Source organism: Catharus ustulatus, chromosome 23 (genome assembly GCF_009819885.2).
Source record: "Catharus ustulatus isolate bCatUst1 chromosome 23, bCatUst1.pri.v2, whole genome shotgun sequence".
Classification (NCBI taxonomy): Eukaryota; Metazoa; Chordata; class Aves; order Passeriformes; family Turdidae; genus Catharus; species Catharus ustulatus.
The window spans coordinates 5750890-5776117 of record NC_046243.1 but is presented as its reverse complement, the minus strand read 5'-3'; the positions used below and the strand labels follow the sequence as shown (position 1 = coordinate 5776117).

General features: G+C 47.2%; 4 pseudogenes; 2 read left to right on the top strand and 2 right to left on the bottom strand.

Moving 5' to 3' along the window:
* Positions 1-755: 755 nt before the first annotated feature.
* LOC117006535 lies at positions 756-1503 on the bottom strand (annotated as a pseudogene).
* A 4852-nt stretch (positions 1504-6355) lies between these two features.
* Positions 6356-7135, top strand: LOC117006466 (annotated as a pseudogene).
* Positions 7136-17473: 10338 nt separating this feature from the next.
* LOC117006557 lies at positions 17474-18236 on the bottom strand (annotated as a pseudogene).
* Positions 18237-23860: 5624 nt separating this feature from the next.
* LOC117006559 lies at positions 23861-24629 on the top strand (annotated as a pseudogene).
* The last annotated feature ends 599 nt before the right edge of the window (positions 24630-25228 follow it).

The following is a 25228-nucleotide window of genomic DNA, read 5'->3' as shown; positions in this document are numbered from 1 at the left end:
ATTTGCACAAACTCAATCAAAAGTCATTTACCACTGCTTACCCTGAGTATGGTTGATACTAATCCCAACTTGTTAATTGTCTCAGCCCTGCATGTCTCAACAGCAGTTTTGCCTGCCTGTGCTGAGGGAGTGCATCTCATCTGCCTGTGCTTCTATTTGCCATGGAGCCTAGGCCGGTAAGGGAGTGGTGGAGAAGGAAGAGATGAGGTTGTGGACTGGTCACAAGAATTATTTTTCCCTTCCCCAATCCTACCACCCTTTGGAGTCAATCCCCCTGATGGTCTTTGGCTGCTGAGAAGTCGAGGATGACCTTTTCAGTGCCAAGGGAAAAGGCACAAAGGAAAATCCACTACATGGAATCCCACCATTTGCTTTCTCCAGCTATTTTCCCTGAGCATGCTGGAAGAGTTGTTACAGAAAGAAGGAGGACTCAGAGGCCCATATACGGATGCAAAACAGCTTTATTGAGTGTAGAGAAAAAAATACTCGGAGTGTCTCAGAGAGGTCACCAGGAGTAGCCACAAAGATTTAGTGGGGGTGTCCCTCCACTTGGCCTGCAGAGGGAGGGAAGGGCAGCAGGTCTCCACTAGACTGGCTTGAGGAGACATGGACAGCAAAATAAAAAGCAAAAGGGAGAGGAGAAGAAGGGGACAATGGCTTGAAACTCTAATTATGCTGTCCCAAAGCTCTATCTCCTGCCCAGAACCAGGTCCTGAGGTTGTGGAGGTTCTTGCCCGAGAATGTTGCCAGCAGAATTAGCAGGGACGGTATCTGTTGCCACCATAGCGATTGGTGATGCAGGAGAGATCAAAGCCCCCAGAGTTGATGGGCACTCCATCACAATTGAGGATGCTGCCAACAGCAGCGGAGGTGGAGGATCCCACCACGGTGTTCTGGGGGAAGGAGCTGAGGATGGGGCCAGGCAGGGTCACTACCACAGGCGAGGGTTGGATGGCCACATGGGAGTCTTGGCACTGCCTGACACAGCACTCATTGCAGCTGTTGGCCAGCGGGGTGGGGCCACAGGGCTGGCAGCAAGGGTTGCAGGACATGGCTTGGGGTCACAGGAGCACCTGGCACAGAGGGCAGGGAGAAGCAGAAAGTGAGGACACATGAGGAGCAGCACTGCACCCAAACATCCTGCAGCCAAGGCACCTGCTGGCTCACATTGCACTGCCCAGCTCAAAGCCCAGGAGCCACCTCAGCCAAATCCCAGCTTCTCTCTGTCTGCACTAGACCTTCTCTCCCCTGCCCTCTCACAGGACAAACAGCTCCCAGCCCTGGGCTATGACAGCCCCTGTCAACTGAGACCTACAGCCAGGAAAGAGCTACTCTTGAAGCAGGAAGAGGAGAAGAGGTTTCACACTCACCTGATTCCTGAGGAGAAGAAGGTGAGAGAAATGGATGAGGGAGCAGAGACTTGGACTACCTTTTATAGCAGTCCTGCACTGCCTCAGGCCCAGTAGCACCTTTGTGGCAGTAATAATTTTCTGACCAGCTCATTTCAAATGCAAACTATCCCAGCTAATGGTAGGTGCTGTCCTGATTTCTTGCACTGCTGCCTTTTCATTTCCTAGTGCATTCCACATGGTTTTTTTATGCAAACTTCTGTAAGTGTCAAGATGAGAGGTTCAAGAACTTCAGGGCAGAAGGATGTCAGCACAGTCACAATGCTCAGATCAAGGGCTGGCAGCATCCCCTGTGGGCTGGTGATGTGAACTTGTTTCACGCCTGCAGATTTGTTTACGGCAAAGTTGTCAGGAAAGTGGCAGTGCTTTAGTGCTTCTTACTTGCATGCCCAAAGTTTCCATTGTTTGGGCACATGACACAGCTTCAGGTTGCTATTTCCTTCTTCCACTTTTCTCTTTCTTTCGTCGTCTTTATCTCCCCAGGCCAGTCTAGTGGGGACATGTTGCCCTCCCTCCTTCCACAGGAGAGGCTGATGGAGGACCTGTAGGATTTCCACAGCATCTTAGTGGCTGTCCCTGATACTCCCTGTAGGAACTATTCCAGTCTGCTCAGGGAAAAAGATAGAGGAAGAAGAGGATGGGAGTACCTGCAATGGATTTTACTTTTTGCCCTTTGCCTTGGAGCTGATGAAGGCATACGCTGCTACTCTGCAGCCAATGGCAACTAGACCACCAATCCCCCTAATTCTTGGGGTTCAAATACTGCTTTGGGAAGTTCTTTCACCCAAATGTTCCAATCCAGTGCAGGATTGCTCCCATTGTCGATTTCACCAGGGTTAACATGAAGTTCCTTTTTCATCAAGGGCAAATCCTTTACTGGCACACCAACCAGACAGGTTGAGAATGGCTTTTTTGGTTCTGAGTTAAACAAATATATGATATCTGAGCCTGCTGCCTTGACTAAAGTCACCAATACATTTGTTTTTGGCTGTTCCACAGGCAAATCTGCATTACAAGAAAAAATTAAAACCAACCAACACCAGTCTATTTTGCTCCATCCTTTTCATAAGCTAATTTCTGACAAAAGATTTTCCAAAATACTTCAATTAAAAACTTTGATTTTGACCTCTAATAAAAATTTCACCTTTGAAAATCCAATAGAGAACATCTATAACATAACAAGACAAAAGTTGCGCTTTTGCAAAAAAAAAAACCCCTCTACAAAACCAATAGTTGGTACATTTATAAATAACACAAAGTCAGAGTTTGCAGGTTCCACCAAAGAACAAGGAACATCAGGAGTGACCTGTGGTCCCTCTGTTCAGCTCATGTCTGCGTACTTGTTTCTATGGTCTTCAACTTGTCAACACGTTTTTGGGTGCAATACGGTTTGACGTTTTTGCTGGGTCCACTTAACTCCTGCACCTGTCAAGCCACAGCATACCCTTTGCCCCAGGTTATTAATTGGAAAGGACATTCAATTTGTCCTGTCGCAGGGATTCTAATTAAAACAGGAGGATTTTCTTTCAATTTTGCATGTGTATTATTTGAAAAATATCTAAAAATTGGGGAATCAAGTTCTGTAAAAGGACTGTTCAAGAAATTAAAAACATATAAAGCTTTGTTCAACCTCATCTGTGGTGTGACCTCTACTCCCCCACATCTGTTGATTAAAAATACGTTTTAATGTTTGATGGGTCTTCTTAATAGTTGCTTGGCTTGTGGGAGAATGAGGAATACTGAAGATGTGATGAACACTTTAAGAGTTTAAAAATGTGGCTAATTTTTGAGATATATATGCAGGACTATTGTTAGTTTTTATTTCTTGTGCCACACTTAATGAAGTAAAAGTTTGCAAAAGATATTGACAGGCATGATTACTTGTTTTACTTGTATGGACAGAAGCAAAAACTGCATTAGAGAAGGTGTTTACTAAAACATGAACACTTTTAAATTTACTAAAGCAAGGGTATTTATTTATATTTATTTGTTATAATTACAGGCTTTGCAAACCCTGCAGGTTGATGGCTCCTGCAGAAATAGGAGGTTGTTCAAGTTGACTATTAGTGCAAGTGCTAATGATAGCTTTAGCTTGACTTTTGGAAATTTGAAAGATTTGCATAAGTGTTTGAGTGTTTTGGTGAAAAAAGGCATGACTTAGTTTTGCTTGTTTAAAAATGTTTGGTAAAGTGTTTGAAATAATTATTGTTAATTTGTCTGCTTTTGTGGTTTTTTTTACTAAAAATTTTGGAAGCAGTGAATGAGTCTTAATGTGAGAAACAAAATATGGATTAGTTTTATATTGTAAAATTATATAAATACATGAAAGCTAACCATATAAAGTGTTATTATTAACATTTTTTAGAATTTATTTTTTAATTTTTTAAATTGCATTATAAACATAAGCAGAATCTGTAAATAAATAAAAAGTTTGTGGGAAGAGATGAAAAGCTTGAAATACAGTAGCAATAATTTGAGGAGATTTGTCTACAATTTGAACACCTGAGTTTTAGTAGGGTTGAGAGCATTTTCTCAAAACCCTCTGATTTTAAGGATTCCCACACCTGGTCACCAGACAGAAGAGATCTGTATCTGCCCCTCCACAAGTCACAGATTCTACTGAGGTGTCCCCTCAGCCTCCCTTTATCCAGACTAAATACACCAAGTGACTTCAGTGATTCCTCGTATGGTTTCCCCTCCAGAACTTCACCACTTTTGTGTCCCTTCTTTGGACACTCTCTAACAGCTCAATATCTTTCTTATATTGTGGTGCCCAAAACTACCCCCAGAACTCAGGGTGAGGCTGCCCCAGTGCTGAGCAGAGTAGCACAATGCCCTCCCTTGCCCAGCTTGCAAAGTTGAGCCTGATGCCCTTCAAGACGTAGTTGGCCTTCCTGGTTGCCAGGGCATTGCTAACTCATACCCAACTTGCCATCTACCTGGACCCCCAAGTCACTTTCCTCATCTCTGATCTCCAGCCTCTCTGTCCCCAGTTTGTCTGTACATCCATGGTTGCCCCATCCCAGGTGCAGAACTTGATACTTGCCCTTGTTGAACTTCGTATAGTTGGTGATTGCCCATCTCTAATTTGGTCTCTTTGCAGAGCTCTCTGCCTTTGAGGGACTTGATAGTTCCTCTCAGTTTGGTATACTCTGTGAATTTAGTATTTGTTCAAGTCCTGCATCCCAGTTGTTCATAGAAATGTTGAAAAAGATTGACCCTAAAAGTGAGGACCTCATTGGAGACCAGCTGCCAGTCTGTCACCTTTTGTGTCTGACCCATGAGCTAGTTGCTCACCCACCACACAATGTATTTATCCAGATGTGTCCTGGGCATTTCGTCCAGAAGGATCCTGTGAGAAATGGTATCAAAAAACTTTATAGAAATGCAAAAAAGATGCAATGATGCAACTGATGAAATTGCATCAGTTGGCTACCATTCATCAACAAGGTGGGCTGCCTTGTTGTGAAAGGAAATTAGGTTTGACAAGCAAGACTTCCCTCTCATGAACTCACATTGCTTGTGAGAAATGGCTGCCTTGTTATTCATGTGTTTTTGAATACCTCCCGGAATAATCTTCCTGCTAATTTGACCAGGGATTTTACTACAAGCCTAGACTGACACACATGTGCTCATACATGTCTTCATGGAGCAAACAAAAATCTGTACATTCAAATAAGGTTTGGAAATGTCATTAGCTAAGAACTGGGTTGTGGAGATGTAGCATGTTCCCTCATAGCGGAGTCCTTGGACATGTGGGAGAGATACACAATAGCAGTGCCCATTTTCTGAGTACAGTAATTTCACTATTATAAGATGCACCTGATTATAAGCTGCACGTCCGGGTGTTGGTAACTGTCTTGGATTACAATACAGAGTGTGATAAAAGGTATCTGTTCTATCACCATCTGTTGAGGGTGGGGGCAGTGATCTTTATCTCCGCGGGAGATATTCTGCTAATGGGTCATCCATTGAAACCAGGTGGGGCAGTGTTCTTTGTCTTTTCACAACCCATCCTTCCTCCGGCCAGTCATTTTCTGCTAATGGCCCTTTGAGTCCCATTGTGTGACTGATAAAATTACTTTGTCCCATTGGAAGTTGCTCCAGCCAGGGGGAAGAGCCCAACATTTCTTACCAAGATAAACACAGAGGTTTTGGGACACTAAGATAGTCCCTTTCTCCACTGGACTCCAGAGGAAAACTGGATTTCACCACATCACCACTGGAGCTCCGGAGGGAAACTGCACCTTGTACAGGAGCACTGCTCCATCTGAATCACATCTGTCACTGCAAGGGGACTGCAGCCACCATTTAATGGGACTGCTACCAACACCCTGCCTGACGGGGTGTCAGGTTGTACTCTGACTTTGTCAGGGCTTGGAGTTTGTTTCTTTGTAGTACTGTATTTCTATTTTAATTTCCCTAGTAAAGAACTGTTATTCCTAATTCCCATATCTTTGCCTGAAAGCCCCTTGATTTTAAAATTATAATAATTTGAAGGGAGGGGGTTTACATTCTCCATTTCAAAGAGAAGTTCCTGCCTTTCTCAGCAGACACCAGTCCTCCAAACTAAAACAGTAACTTTTAGTTCTTTGTCCATATATAAGCTGCACCTGATTATAAGCCGCACTTCCAGGTTTGGACCAAAATTTTAGTCAAAATGGTGCAGCTTATAATTGTGAAATTACTGTACTTTGCCTCGAGACCACAGGAATGACACAAGTAAACGTCACCTGCCCACAGGGGATGACAATGGTAATTAATCTGAGACTTCTGCCTGTGCTGACGTCTTTCTGCCCTGGAAATCATTGATGCTGTCATACCAGCACTTACAGAAAGAGATCTTCATACAGGAAAGCACGCGGAATTAGCCAGGAAATGAAAAGGTAGCAGTGCAGGAAACCAGGACACAGCCCTACCATTAGATGGGATGGTTTGCATTTGAAATGAGCTGGTCACAAAATCATAACTTCCACTAAGGAGCCTCTGGACCTGAGGCAGTGCAGGACTGCTATAAAAGGCAGTCCAAGTCTCTGTGCTCTCTCATCCATTTCTCTTACCTCCTTCTCCTCAGGAATCAGGTGAGTGGGAAGCTTCTTCTCCTCCTTCTCTTCGTCCTGCTGCTGCGGCTTCAAGACCAGCCCTTTCCTGGCTGTAGGTCTCAGCTGACAGGGGCTGTCAGAGTCCAGGGCTGGGAGCTGCTTGTGCTGGGAGAGGGCAGGGGAGAGAAGGTCTTGTGCAGACAGAGAGAGGCTGCGACTTGGTTGAGGTGGCTCCTGGGCTTTGAGCTGGGCAGTGCAATGTGAGCCAGCAGGTGCCTTGGCTGCAGGATGTTTGGGTGCAGTGCTGCTCCTCATGTGTCCTCACTTTCTGCTTCTCCCTACCGTCTGTGCCAGGTGCTCCTGTGACCCCGAGCCATGACCAGCTGCCAGCCCTGCAACCCTTGCTGCCAGCCCTGTGGCCCCACCCCACTGGCCAACAGCTGCAATGAGTGCTGTGTCAGGCAGTGTCAGGACTCCCATGTGGCCATCCAGCCCTCGCCTGTGGTAGTGACCCTGCCTGGCCCCATCCTCAGCTCCTTCCCCCAGAACACCGCTGTGGGATCTTCCACCTCTGCTGCTGTTGGCAACATCCTGAGCTGTGGCGGAGTGCCCATCAACTCTGGGGGCTTTGACCTCTCCTGCATCACCAACTGCTATGGTGGCAGCAGATGTCGTCCCTGCTAAAGCTGCCTAAAGTCTTCAGGCAAGAACTTCCAACACCTCAATACCTGGCTCTGGGCAGAGATAGAGCTTTAATACATTGTATTCAGTGTCTGAGTCATTGTTCCCTTTTTCCACTTTATTTTGTCTTTCCTTTGCTGTCCATGCATCCCCTGGCCAGCCTAGGGGGATGTGTTGCCCTGTCTCCCTCTTTAGGGCAGGCATATGGACACCCTGCAGGAGCTTCACTGTACCTTAGTGGCTGCACCTTGTGCTCTCTGTGAGTCACCTCTGTTTCTACCTTACATTCATTAAAGTTGTGCATCCAAGCCTTGGCCTCTAAGTTGACCTTTTTTCTGTGGCAATTCTTGCAGTCTAGTCTGCTCAGGGTGAAAGTTGGAGGCACAGAATGTGAGACTCCCTGTTGTGGATTTAACTCTGTGCCTTTTCCTTTGAAGCTGCTGAAGAACATCCCTGGCTACACCCCAGCCAGTGACAAACAGGGAAAAGATGGCTCCAAAGGGTGGCAGGAATGAGGAAGGGAAGCAGCAATGTTCAGGAACAGCCCAGAGTCTCATCTCTTCCTTCTCCTCCCCTGGATTACCCAGTCTAGGCCCCATCAGCAGCACATGTTTGTTTAAAAGACAGATGTCTTCCAAGGATGGTGGAAACATTAATGAAATGGAAATATGACCCCTTTCCCTCCAAATTATTATAACTTTGAAACTAGGGGCTTTCAGGCTAAGATATAGGAAGAGGAATAACAGTCCTTTACTAATAAATATATCTATAGCAAACAAACAACCCCACCGGTAGCAGCACCAAAGAGAAGCAGACACCAGTCCCAGCTGCTCTCGGCTGTAGGCACTTTCCCCTTGGGTGCAGTTCCAGGCACAGCCAGCAGGGGCGCTGCTGGCTCCTGGCCGGGCAGGGCGGGTGCGATGATTGCCCTGCAGGGGGCGCTGTGGTGCGAGCTCGGCCATGTCTCCCTCACGCGGTAATGGTGGCGCAGGCGGGGGAGGAGAGCAGAGGGGTCTTCCTTTGCAAAACTCACAGGGAGCAGCCAGTTGCAGTGCCACTCTCGGTGGTAAAACGTGCTGTAGTAGGAACCCTGGAGTAGCAAGCTGGAGTCGCAGAGGTGAGCAGGCTTGGGGAGGCAAACGAAGCATAGCAAAAAACCCCAAAGCCATGGCAGGAGCAGCAGGGGGCTAGGTAGATATGGGGAGTTGAATTAAAATGAAGCAAAAACTGCCAAAGCTGGGGCAAAAAACAGCAGGGCTGGGTGGCCCCAAAAGGTGAAAAAAAGTGGAGAGAGGGAGTTGTTTTGGATTCTCCCCTGGCTCTCACATCTCCTGTGTGATATCCTGGGGATGGCAGAGGCAGACAGGCTCCTGCAAGTAGCTAGGAGATCCTCCCTCCAGAGAGAGGGAGCACATCCGGGTCCCAGGATTCCCCCAAGCAGATGATGAGGGTCCTTCCCAGTGAGATCCGGTGTAGAAAAGGTCCCAATTCAGTAAGGTCAGAAGAAGCAGTGAAGACCAAAACTCTGCAGTGGCAGCGAATTGTCCCCACAGAGCAGCCCAGCACCAAAATCACAGCCATCTCCACTCTGATCCTGCAAGAGAGAAGGCGAGAAGGGGCTAAGCCCAGTCCCTGACTCCCAACCAAGTCTTGCAGTGTCTCTGCATTTCGCAAGGGGAAGCACTCCCATCCACCAAACTCACTCCCTAGCTAAGAGACTGCAGCCAGCTGCACCCCTTCTGTATACAGTTACCAAGATATCAAATTTCCAGTAAAAGTATAGAAGACTTCCACAGGACCTGGAAAGGGAGTTGGAAACTGAATATGTGTGGAGTGTTCCTGATGGTGATGATCAAATTATGCTGCTTAAGGAAGTAGCCCAAGGATACTGAGGGCTGGGAGTGTTAGGCATTAGTGGCATTAGGATTTTAGTTGATTCTCATCAACAATCAATAAAATTTGTAATAGATACGGGTGCACAACATTCAGTAGTAATGCAGTGGGAGACTGAGAAGTTGTGTGTGTGGGTTAAGTTAAAATCACCAAAGCAGATGGAGCATCTTAAACTGAATGATAAGGGTAATTTATCATGAGAAGTGGTTGTCAGCTCTACTCCCTTCCTGAAGATCACAGTGAAAATATTTTGAGTTCTGAATTATCAAACCTGGTGTCTGCTGGACAGAAGTGTGTGGACCTTGAGTTCAAATGTTAACCCTAATCCTAAAAGAAATCCAGAGACTCCAGTGTGCTCGCTTCATGTGGTGACTGCATTCCCTGTTTCAAGGATTGCTTATGTATCTCGGTGCTGGCCTTTAGCTGTGGCATAAGGGAGAGTTTCTGTAGTTCCAACCAATTTGGCTCAAGTGTCCAATATTGCAAACCTAACAGCCACACTTGAAGCAGTCATGTGCTTGGGCATTGATGGGGTGGTAGCAGATCAGGAGAAAAGACTCACTCACTCACTCACTCACTCACTCACTCACTCACTCACTCACTCACTCACTCACTCACTCTCCTGTTCTAATTCTCCTTTCTGGCTCCTGAAAGAGCTGAAGAGAATCATATCTTACTGTTTATTACAGGCAATTGATTGCCAATAGTGTACCTTCAACTGCTGCTGTGCTAAATTCTGCAGAACTGGCAACTCAAATTTAGAGAGCCTCCCACTCGTGTATAGAAGCCCTGGATGTAAAATAAATGTTTATTTATGATTCCATGCCAGGAACATGACAAGGCTCAATTTGCACTTGCCTGGAAGGGTGGACAATACACTTTTATCAGATTCTCATATGGGCATACGGGTATAAACATTTCTCCACAATTGTACAGGCTGTGCTTGCCAAACATTTACAGGCAATCTCACTTTCTCTGGACATGTAATTATGTAATATTCTAATATTCTATTGTAATATTCTAATATTCTAAAGGAGACACCACCACCATTCCCCTCTGAAAAAGTGGGGGAAGCAGCAACAGTAGTGTGGCAAGCAGTTAATGAACTACAAACTGAGATTACACACCTGAGGCCAAACTGGCCCTGATGAACCAAAGACATTTTTATTACTCGACTAACTGCATTTAAAAAGACAGAACACAGACACTCTGAGTGAGAAAAGGTACTTTTGTCATTATTCCAAGCTGTTATATAGTTCGAGCAACTAAGGGGTAACCTGTCTAGGCCAATTCTGCTGAGACTTGTACTGTTTTATCTTTCCAGGAACATTACCGGGAATTGTGCCAGAACATCCCATTGAAGATTGAGTTACTTATCAAAGAACTGCTTATTGTTTTTGCAGCAGCAAGCATTGCCAGAAGGAACAAAATTAGGTTCACACATCAACGAGCTCAACCAACGGGGTTGAAACCCTCATTTCTTTTGTTTATGCTAATCAGTATGGTAACCATATGCATTCTGGACTACACACATTTCTCTCTTGTGGGTACAATTTACTGGGGTAGCAATTACAAAGGAAGGTGGCGTTCAAAAAGTAACCTGGGATAATACAAAAGGGAATTAAACTCCTAGCAAATAGATAATAGTAGCAACTTTTAATTTTCCTTTATGACCCCTCAAACTGTAAACCACAATTTCTGTTGTAACAGTGCATGGTGCTTCAGCATATGCCATATACCCAATCATTATGTCAGGATTAAATCCCAATGGAGATGCACTCTAGCCCCTAGAGTACAGAGTATGGACCTGATGGAACTGATGTGCTTGTGTGAGAATCCCTTGTGATTTTATATTTGTAGACAACATTATTGTACATACAAGTACCCTAATATTTGTGCTTGCAACTTGCTTGATATTATGGGATGTGATTTTGGTTATTCAGCTCCTCTTATATCTACCAATTGTTATCAATTAATTATACACTGACTTAACACCAGCAGCCTATTCCTACTGAATGAATCTCACTTGGATGGGAAAAATGCAATTTGAGGAAGCTTGGGAAAACAGACTGAAATTTTTTATTACCATTCATCCTGATGTAGAAAAATCCATCGAGTGATAGAGTAACCAAAGAGAGATAGGGAATATCATTGTTGGGACTTTTTATTTGGATGGTCACCAAGAGCAACTGAAGTTCTTAATAACACCCTGTAATTGTCCTGATGTTTACCTTTTTGCCTTTTATTTTCATAATCAGATTGTATATTAAAATGTGGGGCATTATAAAGACATTAACCCCAAAATTTAGAGATAGCTTATACAGTTTTTCCCCTTTCTCTCTTGTGGGCACTGTCAGAGGCCTGGGAAAAATCCTGTGAGGATTTATCAGTTCTGATTCTTTCCCAGAGAAAGTTTCTTCAGAGAAGCTTTAGCTCTGACTCTTTCCCAGGAGAAAGGTTTCAGCGAATTCAATATCATAGATAAACACCTGCTAAGGATGTGATGTTTTCCACAGAGCATGTTTTTAAAGAGGTGTTCTTCCTCTAACCAATGCATCCTCTCTGATTTGTTTTGTATGATATATATTATTTAAACCCATGATTTCCTTGAATAAATTGCTCTTCTTCACCTCAACAAGAAGGAGTGCCATGTTACTGTCTCCATCACCGTTCCATAACATCATACAGTAACACACTCTCTTTCTCTACTTCTCCTTTTTTAGTCCAAGTCCATATTGATGTTTGAGCCACAGGTGGTGCAGAACCCTAGATGATAAGGTGTCTCAAACACCAATAACCAGATAGACATGGAGCCAACCAAGGACTGTTGCTAAGAAGGCAATGTGAGAAAAAACATGCTGTGACTGGAGAAAGGGGTCGTACAGAGGTAGGCAGCATATTTTTGCAACAAACATTCTTGTACTCTCTCCTGGAAACAAGCACAACACAGTACGGTGCAAACACAGGAATGAATCACAAAGTGAGCGTGGACTGTCAACCAAAGGTTGATCCAGCAGCAATGAGCACTGGTTTGGTCAAAGGCCTCATCCAGGAAGAACTCAATGGACAAACTACATACATTCATATAAGCAAGAAATGTCACAAATTTATAATGAAGCCATAAGACTTTTGTACAAATTCAACTGAAAGTCATTTACCATTGCAGTAGCCTGAGTATGGCTGATAGCAAACTTGTGAATTACCTCAGCCCTGCATGTCTGGATACCAGCTGAGTCCTGCCTGTGCTGAAGGAGTGTATATCACCTACCCGTTCTCCTGTGTGCAGGCTATGTATAAGGGTCAGTCCAAAGACTGCCTGATCTGCCTCAAAATCATCATCAGAGACTGAGACCCTGAGACCCTTGAGACCCCTGGACCCCACCTCTCACTCTGGGCAGGAGTTCTGGTCTGGCCAAGGTGGATGCTTGCCAAGGGTCTGTGTAGAGGTGTGTGTGCTGTACTGTCACGGTACAATGGACTCAGGCAGGTATGGGGCTAGAACAGTCGTACTTCCTGCACCTGATTCTTGAAGCCATGGTCCTCTGAACACAATAGTCCATAAATCTCCCACCTTTTGGCCAGCGGCCCCTCGCCTTGAAATGGACTATAAAATTATTACTCTCCGAAGAGACCTTTGAGACTTCTTTCTCCCCACGGATGGAAGACATCACCGGATAATCCGAGGACGTCCCATCTGTTGGTAGCTATTCCCCCTATTCTCTCTCTCTCTGTGTCTCTCTCTATCTGTCTCTCTCTTTCTCTGTCTCTGTCCCTGTCTCTGTCTCCGTCTCCGTCTCCGTCTCCGTCTCCATCTCCGTCTCTGTCTCTGTCTCTGTCTCTGTCTCTGTCTCCGTCTCTCTCTGTCTCTCTCTCCCTCCCTACTTTGTCATCTTTTTATGTCTCTCCTTCTCACCATTACCCCAAAACTGAATTGTTGGCCCTCAATAAATTGCTTTGTTGCTTGTTGCTGAACAAAACCTTAGTCTCTTGCTGCTGTCTTTTGCACCCTGCGGTCGAACGAACCATCACAAACACCGTTCAGGTTGTGTGGACCGTACCATTAAATGGTGTAGTCAGCGGGATTTCTGACAGACAGAAGGGTTGCTGGTTGTGTGTAGTCTGTAACAGGAGAAGGACATCTTGCTCCAGCTTCACGTAGCTGGCCACCTCGAAAGGGGTGAGTTTGTCTAGAAAGCAAGGGGGGCATTTCAGATTTCCCACAGACTGCACACACCTAGGTGAACAAAGCATCCCTACACTCGTTTGAGGGCTCTGTCTGCAGAAATTCACAAAAGACCTCAGTGCAAACGGCAAGACTGTGTGATCCTCCCTCTCTATTCTTGTTTGAATGTAATATTACCCCTCTTGCTAAATGTTAGTGGGGGGGTACTACGCAGGTTGTGTATGAATGTTTGTGTTTGTATTGTCCATTGACCTTCCTTGAAGACAGGAAGAGTGCTGCACTAGCCATTCCACTCAGGGTCAGGGTTTGGTAGTGCCAGTTTTTGCGATTTTGACCTTCCTTGAAGTCAGGAAGGGTGCTGTGCAGGCTATTCGACTCAGGGTGAGTGTTTAGCTGTGCAAGATTTGTTTGTGTTGTCTTTTGACCTTCCTTGAATTCAGGAAGGGTGTTGCACTAACTATTCCACTCAGGGTGAGGGTTTAAGTTGTGCAAGTTTTTCCTGTTGTTATATATGTTGTATTGACTTTGCTTGAAGAAAGGGTGCTTCCTGTATAGCTTGTATGTGTGTGTAATTTCTGCTTCTTTTCTTTTTCTCTGGGAAATAAGGGGCTTAACACAGTGAAGGCTGTGTGTGTGATTTACAGTAATTTCACGAATACAAGCCACACCATTTTGACTAAGATTTTGTTCCCAAACCGGAAATGTGGTTTATACTCAGGAGCGGGTAATATGTGAATAATTTTCTGACATTTAAAACCTCAGAAGTGTCAGACAGAGTGTCGAACCGAGCAGCTGCAAAGTCGGCATTTCGTGATTGTTACAAATTGTTACTCTGTTGCGCTGTGGGTGGAGCCTGGCTGCCTGCAGGTAGCACGGGGGGCGGGGAGAGAGGAGGGAGAACTCCCTCCTTCCCTCCTCTCCCATAGCCCAGGGGAGAGATGGGGGGGCCCCGTGCCACCATCGCCGCGGCTCAGGGAGGAGGCGGGGTGCTCCGTCGCCGCCTGCTGCTGCCGCCGCGGGAGCGGGGGGGCTCGGTCCCTGCCTGCCACCATGGGGCAGAGCCGGGCTGTGGTGACCGAGCCCAGTGGCAGCGGCGGCTGGTCGTGAGCGGCCCCGCCGAGCAGCAGTGCCGGGCTGGGCCACCCTGCCCCATCGACAGCCCTGAGCGGGTCGAGCCTGCACAGCCCGAGCCGAGCCAGTAAACCCCGCCCTGCCGTGGTTCTGTTACTATTTGGCAACTTTGTTGCATGCGGGTCCTCGCTGCGAACGACAGAGCGGCTTATACTCAGGTGCAACTTATTTATGGACAAAAAACGAAATACTTGCCAACACCCAGAGATGCGGCTTATACTCAGTGCAGCTTGTATTCGTGAAATTACTGTAAGTTACTAGTTTTCCTATAGTAGTTCTACTTCTCTAACTCGTAAAATGAGTGAAAATTATAGTACAGAAGATAAAACTGCATTTTATGCTTTGCTAACTTAATACAATTCCAAACCATCTAAAGGGGGGGAAGAATGGACACACAATCACTGGTTTAATCTAGAAAATATGATTGATAGAATACAATCTTTGCAACACGAAACAAAATTCAAACTGGGTCAAAATAAGACCATTCTCTGCTCAGTTTTAGGAGCCTACCTTACAGCAGCTATAGAAACTCGCTCTTGGCGAAGAAGTGAGGAAAAAACAATTAATGACTCTCTGCAATGGTTGTGCATGCTTAAGAACTGCTTGTGATAGTGTTTCTGTAGAGAATTTAGTAGTAAGTACTAAAAATCATTCAGATCTTTGTGTTTGTAACTTTACTAAAATTACAGGACATGACTTTTCTTTTGTAGCCCCGGTTATCTCTCATCACCTTCTACAGTCCAATTGCACACTGACCTCTCATCTATTGCCTACTCCCATTGGAATGAACCTCTCTCTGGTAAAGCAATTGCTGCTTCACCAAGACCTGATTGGCATTTTGGAAAAGATTAAGAGAAATGAACAAAAAATTTAATGACTGTTTATCACAATTTGAAAGAAATTCATCATGTTCTGGAAAGACTAAAAAGAGTTGCTGAACACCAATGGTGGGATACTCTTTTTGGGTGCTCACCTACTGCCACAGGGGTCCTAAACAAACTGAGTCATCTCATCATCATCCTCCTGATTCTGGTCTTGATTGGTTTTGTTTTATCAGCAATTCTCTATATTATGAATTGGAGAATCATGAAACGGTCAACACAATTGACATCCACGCTAAATTTACACAAATCTGTCACCATTGACATCCCTAAGGTTATCGATGCAAGGAGAACTGTGTGATCTGGAAATAAGACAAAACATGTTCTTGATTAAAAATCACTTTCTTTTGGTCATCCTGTAATTTGAATGATAGTTAAAATGGATTATTTTTTATTATCTTAGATGTTGAATATTAATTTAAAATTGCTTCGTTTAGTCATATTATATTTTGAACATTGATCAAAATTGATTATTTTAGTTGCATTGTATTTTTATTGAAATTGATCATTTTCTCTGTTATCAGAAATTGTTTTTATGTAATGAAAAACAATTGAATAATTGAAAATTGATTATTTGTTTGTTTTCTTTTTCTCTTTTTCTTTCCGTTATCTTTCTCCTACTCCTTGATCCTGTCCATTTTCCTGTCTCTGTTTTTCTGGGATGTGCTATCAACTCGGACAAGTCCTGAAGACTTGAGAACAATGCCATGAAGAAGCGCTCCTGACAATGATCATGAGTCACAGGGTGGTGTAAGGGTCGGTCCAAAGATTGCCTGATTCTGCCTCACAATCATCGTCAGAGACTGAGACCTTGAGAGACCCTTGAGACCCTGAGACCCTTGAGACCCCTGGTCCCCACCTCTCACTCTGGGCAGGAGTTCTGGTCTGGCCAAGGTGGATGCTTGCCAAGGGACTGTGTAGAGGTGTGTGTGCTGTACTGTCACGGTACAATGGACTCAGGCAGGTACGGGGCTAGAACAGCCGTACTTCCTACACCTGATTCTTGAAGCCATGGTCCTCTGAACACAATAGTCCATAAATCTCCCCACCTTTCGACCAGCGGCCCCTTGCCTTGAAATGGACTATAAAATTATTACTCTCCGAAGAGACCTTTGAGACTTCTTTCTCCCCATGGATGGAAGACATTGTCAGATGATCTGAGGACATCCCATCTGTTGGTAGCTATTGCCCCCTATTCTCTCTGTCTCCCTGTCTCCCTGTCTCCCTATTTCTCTCTCTCTCTCTCTCTCTTTCTCTCTGTGTCCCTTCTCTCCCTCTCTACTTTGTCATCTTCTTATCTCTCTCTCTCTCTCTCACCATTACCCCAAAACTGAATTGTTGCCCTCAATAAATTGCTTTGCTGCTGATCAAAACCTTAGTCTCTTGCTGTTGTCTTTTGCACCCTGTGGTCGAACGAACCATCACGACCCCCGCTCAGGTTATGTGGACTGTTGTCTCACGGATGGAGGCGTGACGATCCAGTTTGAAAGGAGAGACACGTCAGCATACGTACAGGCCTGACGGACAGATCGTACACTTACACCAATGTGGTGGATGGCGAAATGCGTTTTATTTTCTGCACACGCATCCTTTTATACCCGTGATACGCTTGCGTCACGGCTGTCACGTCACTTGTTACAACATTATTGGTTAACACCTTTGGAGAGGGTGGGGACCCTATCTTTCCCGTACACCGCGTGATCTTCCGATCGGCTTGCCTGTCTAACCACAGCGGACTGTGACACCATGGACTGTAGACCACGTAATGGAGGGCAGGGGAAGGCAGAGGTGAAGTAGTAGGCTGTCCCCAGACAATGTTTTTTCCCTTCAAAACTGTTGCCAAACTTTGGAGCCATGGTCTTGTTGATGATCTTCAGTTGTTGAGTAACCAGGGATGACTTAGTCAGCTTCAAGGGAGTTGAACCCTCTTCTTCCTCCACCATTTTCCCTAAGCAATATGGAAGGTTTGCCTGAAAATGAAGGATGACTCAGAGACCAAGGCTTGGATGCAAAAGTATTTTATTGAGTGTAAATAAAACAACATGGCTCACAGAGAGTACCAGAAGCAGCCACTAAGATGCAGTGGAGCTGCACCTGGGGAGACATGGATAGCACAGAAAGAAGATGCAATAGTAGGAGGGAGAAACATCATCCTAAAGCTGTAAATAGAATGTCCAGAAGCTCTGTCTCCTGCCCAGAATCATATTCTGAGATCTTGGAGGTTCTCGCCCAAGGATGTTGACAGCAGCATCTTTAGCAGGGACGACATCTGCTGCCACCATAGCAGTTGGTGATGCAGGAGAGGTCAAAGCCCCCAGAGCTGATGGGCACTCCGCCACAGCTCAGGATGTTGCCAACAGCAGCAGAGGTGGAGGATCCCACAGCGGTGTTCTGGGGGAAGGTGCTGAGGATGGGGCCAGGCAGGGTCACCACCACAGGGGAGGGCTGGATGGCCACATGGGAGTCCTGGCACTGCCTGACACAGCACTCATTGCAGCTGTTGGCCAGTGGGGTGGGGCCACAGGGCTGGCAGCAAGGGTTGCAGGGCTGGCAGCAGGACATGGCTCAGTGTCACAGGAGCACCTGGCACAGATGGTAGGGAGAAGCAGAAAGTGAGGACACATGAGGATCAGCACTGCACCCAAACACCCTGTAGTCAAGGCACCTGCTAGCACACATTGTACTGCCCAGCTCAAAGCCCAGGAACCACCTCAGCCAAGTCCCAGTCTCCCTCTGTCTGCGCAAGACCTTTTCTCCCCTGCCCAGTAGAAGCAGCTCCCAGCCCTGGGCTATGACAGCCCCTGTCAGTTGAGACCTACAGCCAGGAAAGGGCTGCTCTTGAAGCAGCAGCAGGAGGACAAGGAGAAGAGGCTTCCCACTCACCTGGTTTCTGAGGAGAAGGAGGTGAGAGAAGTGGATGAGAGCACAGAGACTTGGGCTGCCTTTTATAGCAGTCCTGCACTGCCTCAGGCCCAGAGGCACCTTAGTGGAAGTCATAATTTTGTGACCAGCTCATGTGTAATACGAACCATCTCAGCTAATGTTAGGGCTGGTTTCCTGCTCTGCTGCCTTTTCATTTCCTGGCTTCTGCCACGTGCTTTCCTATATGAAGGCTAATTTCTCAAAGTGTCAGTATGAGACCATCAGGGATTTCAAGGCAGAAAGACATCATGGACAAAGAAGGTTTAGATCAAGGACCATTGGCATCCCATGCAGTCAAGTGATTTGTACTTGTGTCACTCCTCTGAACTCCTCTGGTGTCCAGAAATTAACCCTGCTCCCGTGCTTCTTGTACACTTGCCCAAGGTCCACATGTGATATGACACATCTTTTCTTTTTTCCTTCATCACTCTGTGATCAACACTCAAGAGTTATACTCAGGTGGGCTTCTGCTGGGAAGGTTTGACCCTAGTGCTGTACTGAGAGTACGCAGAAAAATTGTGCAATCTCATTGACCTCACCCCATCTCTGTTTAGGTCCTCTGTCCTTCTCTGGTGTACTTGAGTCTATTCTGCCAGTGTGAAGGTTCCATGCAGACCACATGTGTGGGCTTGTGAGACCTTCATCCTGAAAGCACGTGCAGTTCATGGTAGGGGATTCTCCCCTGTTGTGCCTTGAGCCCCACAGTGTTGCAGCTGCCCTTGCTGGAAGGAGACAATTTACAGTTCAACAGCTTCAACCTTGCAAAAAAGTGTCCAGAGAATTGAAATGTCACCTCTGCCTCCTGCACCCTCCATTTTTGCTTTATGTTTAGGTAGAAATGTCAAGGATGTCTGTCCACTACTGCAGGCTGTAATCCCTAACAGATTGCTTCTGGTGTGACATTGCTGATGATAGGGAAGGGACACAGGGTCCCCATATCCAGGCCAGTGCCTGATACACTTCTACAGCTCACCAACCTGGTGCTGAGTGAGGCAGGGCTCAGCAAATGGATCTTGGACCTTGCCCGTGGTCAGGTGTTGCTCTGCTGAGACCTGTAGGACAGTTGGACCAACCCAACATAAGGGTTGCATTGCTGAGTGTTTCTCCCTTCCCTTTGCTGGCCTTGCGGAGATCATTGCCAGGCACATCTGCTGAGAGGCTTCAGCCAGAATCAACTCTGCTTCCTATTGGGACAGCTTTCAAGATTAGGTCCCAGTGCTCATAATCGGAATTAGATCTCCAGCTGTGACACATCTATTCCTGTATCTGGCCATTGCTCTGAATTTGGACTTTGAGAAACATGTACAGTAATTTCACAACTATAAGGCGCACCCTTTTGATTAAAATTCTGGCTCGGACCCGGAAGTGGCCTTATAGTCTGGTGCGCCTTATATATGGACAAAGTTCGGAAATTTGCCAACTCGGAAGTGTGAGCCGCAAGCTGGGGGGGAGCCGGCAGGGTCGTGGTTGCAGGGTGCAGGAGAGCCCAGGGGCCCGTGGTGCCGCAGCTGCTGCCTGCAGGTGGGCCCAGGGGCCCATGGTGCCATGGCTGCTGGCTGCAGGCAAGCCCAGGGACCCGCAGTGCCACAGCTGCCAGGTACAGGGGGCCCGGGGGCCTGGGGCTGCCGGGTGCAGGCAAGCCTGGGGGCCTGTGGTGCCACAGCTGCTGGGTACAGGCGGGTCCGTGGTGCAGCGGTTGCCGGGTACAGGTGAGCCCGGGGGCCCGCAGTGCCACAGCTATTGGATACAGGTGAGCCCGGGGGGCCATGGCTGCCAGGTGCAGGCAAGCCCGGGAGCCTGTGGTGCCTCGGTTGCCGGGTGCAGGGGGACCCAAGGACCCGTGGTTGCCGTGTACAGGCATGCCTGGGGTCCCACAGCTGCCGGGTGCAGGTGAGCCTGGGGGCCCACGGTACCATGGCTGCCGGGTAGAGGCGGGGCCTCAGCCAGCAACTGCGCAGGGGGAGCCGGCAGTGGATCCTCGCTGCAAAAAAACCACCTGCGCCTTATAGTCCGGCGCACCTTACGTATCAGCAAAAGTTTGGAGATTTGCTGACACCCAGGAGTGCGCCTTACAATCCAGTGCGTTTTATAGTCGTGAAATTACTGTAACTGCCAAACTTGACCTGGGACCTGTCTCACGTCTGTGAGCGCACACGGTGATTGCTAAACTTTGCTGAACCCTGGTTATTCTCATGGGACCTCATCCAGACATCATCTGATGATGCCAACATTAAGGAAATCACCATAATAACCTCCATATGTTTCATTTCCTGAAGGACCTACCAAGGACATTGGATGACTTAGATGGCTGTATTTTTAGAGTACAGTAATTTCACGACCATAAGGCGCACCGGACTATAAGGCACAGCGAGGAGCTGCGTGGTGCTCAACAAAGTAATGAATTACTGGCAGGTACTCAATTTGCAAACATTCTTCAAAGATCGGTGTAGCCTTTAAATGCAGCCCCAGGTGCCCTCCCCATGCAGTGGGCCCTGGCACTCCCGCCCACCCCCGGTGCCGGCTGGCACAGCTCACAGCTCCCAGCTTCCACCACATGGCTGCGCTGCGTCTCGGCTTCCTCGTGGCTGGAGACTGCGCCACTTGTCACCGCTTCCCCGCAGCAGCACTGCTTCTCACCGCTTCCCCACGGCTGGTGGCGGTGGTGCCGCTTTTTGCTGCTTCCCTGCGGCTGGCGGCTGTACCGCTTCCCCCTGCTTCTCCCTGGCCGGCGGCCACGCCGCATCCCCCCGCCCAGCAGCTGCGGCTCCTGCGGTTCCCGACTCAGCTTGCAGCTCGCACTTCCGGCTTTGCAAATTTTGCAACTTTGTACATTATATAAGGCGCACCGGGCTATAAGGCGCACTTCCAGGTTCGGACCAAAATTTTAGTCAAAAGGGTGCGCCTTATAGTCGTGAAATTATTGTATTTCTTCTGAATTTTTAAGCATGACTAGTAATACCATTTTTCTTGAGAATATTCCAAGTTTTTTCCTGCTTCCTATCTGTTCCAGCAGGAACAATGGCCTTCTCCCAGGTTTTTCCTCTCAGAAGACTGTGGGCAGTGATAACAATTGGCCCTTGTACTTGTCTACCTGGAGACCAGTGTCAGGTTTAGAGCTTTTCTCTTCCCAACCTTCCATCCCCCAGTGCCTCCCTCTCCCAGCCCAATCACTCTTCATGTTTCTCAGAAAGGACAGAAAATCTGAACTGTCTTTGTAGTCTCAAATTTCCTTGGTGCTGCCCTGAACCCAAGTGCAGAACCTTTCACATGATCTTCCTAGACTTCATGAGTTTTGCACAGGCCCAGGTCTCAGAGTCCACCAAGGTCCCTATGGAGCATGTTTAGTGCTGTCTGTAAAGGTGAGCCAGCCTTGCCTCAAGAATTTTTCAAGCTCAGAAGGGATTTCTCAGATTTCCATCCATTCCCACCTCAGGCTTGTTTCCCTGAAGACAAAGCAACAGCTTCACTTGACAATATGGTAAATTAATTTTGTGTTTTCATGAATTAATTAATTGCTGTGGAGGAATGCTCAGCTCAGTTATGTGTCCCGCTATAACTTTAGCTCCCTTGGGTACAAACCATGGCAGACCTCAATCCGTGTTCTCTCCTCTTCCCAATGACATGTGATAATACCTCCACCTATGATCTAGCTTATAGAGAGAACTGGATTTATTTCGTCTGGAGAAAAGGAGGCCAAGGGGAAAGTTTATCACTCTAACACTACCTGGAAGGAGGCTGTAAGTGAGGTGGATGTCAGTCTCTGCTCCCAAGTAACAAGTGATAGGACAGAAGGAATTGGCCTCAAGTTGTAGCAGGGGAGGTTTAGATTGGATATTAGGGAAAAAATCTTCCCTGAAAGGATTATCAAGCACTGGAACACACTGTTGAGGGAGGTGGTTGAGTCACCACTCCCGGAGGTGATTTCAAAGAAGTGTAGATGTGGCACATAGGAACACAGGTTAGTGGTAGAGTGCGCAATGTTAGGTTTATGGTTGGACTTGATGATCTTGAAGGCATTTTCATGGTTCTGTGACTTGCAGATATCATGAGTCTTGGGCATTTGAATTAGATAATTAAGAATGAGACAATCAAAAGGTCAGTGCAACCAGGAATTACCACCGATATAATGAACTTTTTCTTCTCTACGTATCTTCTAACCCTGAAGAATGGCCTTCTCATTGTCCCTGTACGGAGCAATCAGTACCTGCAGACCTTACTTTATTTGTTCTTCCTCATCATGTTTCCTTTGTGAAGATCTGGCACTCCTCCACTTCTGCATCAAAGCTGATGGAGACTTTCCTTGTCCCCAGGAAAACCATTGCTTCCTGCAAGCCCTGGTCATATGTCCATTGGGTTTGTGGTCGTCTTCACCCAGGTGTTTCTGCTGACTGGCCCAGCTGTACCCAGGAAAGCCATTGTGTAATCCAAGTCTCCTGATGTGGCCTCTGCAGATCCTGGTCTGGCAGTTGCTCCCATCCCATTGTGTGTGTCAAAGAAAAGCAAGGAGTTGGAGAACCTGAGCTATGAGGAAAGACTGGAGGAGTGTAGCCTTTTCTCCCTGGAGAACAGGAGTCTTGGAGAGGACCTTAACACAATATTTTAGTGATTACATGGGATCTACCAAGAACACTGAGAGTTTTTCAGCACAAGGATCCACATGGAGGGGCTGTCCATGAGGGTCACACACTGAGTGAAGAGGAACTGGAGATTATTTGAGCGCTGGCAACAGAGATCAGTGCTTAGGTCTCAGCAGGAGCAGGTGAAACCTTGGTTTCTGATCATAGCACGATGTGCACAGGGGCCAGTAAGATGGAGAAAGATCATGTCTGCCCCGAACTGAGGGCAGGAATATGTACCTGAGTTGCACTCTGTACCTGAGTTGTTATTCTGAGTACACCAGTGCATTTAAGAGTCCATTTTCTGCATGTAGGAGAACATGGATATCTGGTGGATAACATGCATTAGAGCATTACTCAAGGCTGAAGCAAAGGAATTTCTGTGTCCCATCCCCACTGCTGCCATCCTTTGAACTTGTGGTTTCACTAGTGGCCTCTGTTTGTGCAGTAATCAGGGATGTCTTCATTAGCTCCAAGGGAAAGAGCACAGAGGAAAATCCACTGCAGAGACTCCTGCACTCTGCTTTTTTTTAACTATGTACATGAACAGATAGGAAGAGTTGCCACAGATGAAAGGAGAACTTGGAGACCAAGGCATGACAGCACAACTTTAATGAGTCTAAGGAAGAAAGGAGACCACTGAGACAGTCACTAAGATGCAGTGGAGCTCCTGAAGGGTGTCCATCTGCCTGCCATGCAGAGGGAGAGGGGGCAAAATATCCCCACTAGACTGGCCTGGGAGACACAGAGAACAGGTGGTAAGAAAAAGCAGAGTGGAAGAAGCTCTGTCATGTCTCCTCACGTGGCAGTCCTTGGATGTGTGGGCAAGAAGCACAAAAGGGGCGCCCATTTCCTGACAATTTGGACAAAAGCAAACCACTCAGAGATTACCCTAGTGAACATCACCTGCCCACAAGGAATGCCAATAGCCCTTGATCTGAGACTGCTGCCTCAGTGCCTCAGAAATCCTTGAGCCTCTCATCCCAGCACTTACAGAAAGGGATCGTAATAGAGGAAAGCACGTGGCAGAAGCCAGGAAATGAAAAGGCAGCAATGCAGGAAACCAGGACACAGCCCTTACCATTAACTGAGATGGTTCACATTTCACATGAGCTGGTCACGAAATTATGACTTCGAATAAGTCACCTCTGGACCTGAGGCAGTGCAGGACTGCTATAAAAGGCAGCCCAAGTCTCTGTGCTCTCATCCACTTCTCTCACCTCCTTCTCCTCAGAAACCAGGTGAGTGGGAAGCCTCTTCTCCTTGTCCTCCTGCTGCTGCTTCAAGAGCAGCCCTTTCCTGGCTGTAGGTCTCAACTGACAGGGGCTGTCATAGCCCAGGGCTGGGAGCTGCTTCTACTGGGCAGGGGAGAGAAGGTCTTGCGCAGACAGAGGGAGACTGGGACTTGGCTGAGGTGGTTCCTGGGCTTTGAGCTGGGCAGTACAATGTGTGCTAGCAGGTGCCTTGACTACAGGGTGTTTGGGTGCAGTGCTGATCCTCATGTGTCCTCACTTTCTGCTTCTCCCTGCCCTCTGTGCCAGGTGCTCCTGTGACACTGAGCCATGTCCTGCTGCCAGCCCTGCAACCCTTGCTGCCAGCCCTGTGGCCCCACCCCGCTGGCCAACAGCTGCAATGAGTGCTGTGTCAGGCAGTGCCAGGACTCCCATGTGGTCATCCAGCCCTCCCCTGTGGTGGTGACCCTGCCTGGCCCCATCCTCAGCTCCTTCCCCCAGAACACCGCTGTGGGATCCTCCACCTCTGCTGCTGTTGGCAGCATCCTCAGCTCTGGAGGAGTGCCCATCAGCTCTGGGGGCTTTGACCTCTCCTGCATCACCAACTGCTATGGTGGCAGCAGATGCCGTCCCTGCTAAAGATGCTGCTGTCAACATCCTTGGGCAAGAACCTCCACGACCTCAGAACATAGCTCTGGGAAGGAGATAAAGCTGTGGGACATTGTCTTTAAAATGTCAAGCCATTGTTCCCTTCTTCCACTTTTTTTGTCTTTCCTTTGCTGTCCATGTCTTCCCTGGCCAGCCTAGGGGGATGTACTGGCCTCCCTCCCTCTTTAGGGCAGGCAGATGGACACCCTGCAGGAGCTCCACTGCATCTTAGTGGCTGCACCTGATGCTCTCTGTGAGCTACCTCTTTTTCTACTTTACACTCAATAAAGTTGTTTTGCATCCAAGTCTGGGTCATTAAGTCCTCCTTTGTTCTCTAGCAAATCTTTCAGTTCTCTCAGGGAAAATAGCTGGAGGAAGCAGAGAATAGATTTTCCTCCAGCGGATTTTTCTTCCTTGCCCTTTTCCTTGGACAAAGTTACCCCTGGCTACTCAGCAGCTAAAGGTCATCAGGGAGACATCAGGCAACAGTTGTTAAGGGAAACAAGAATTCCTGGGTCCAGCCCACAGCTTCATCTTTTCCTTCTCCTCCACTCCCTTACCTAATCTAGGGCCCCTGGTTCCCACACAAG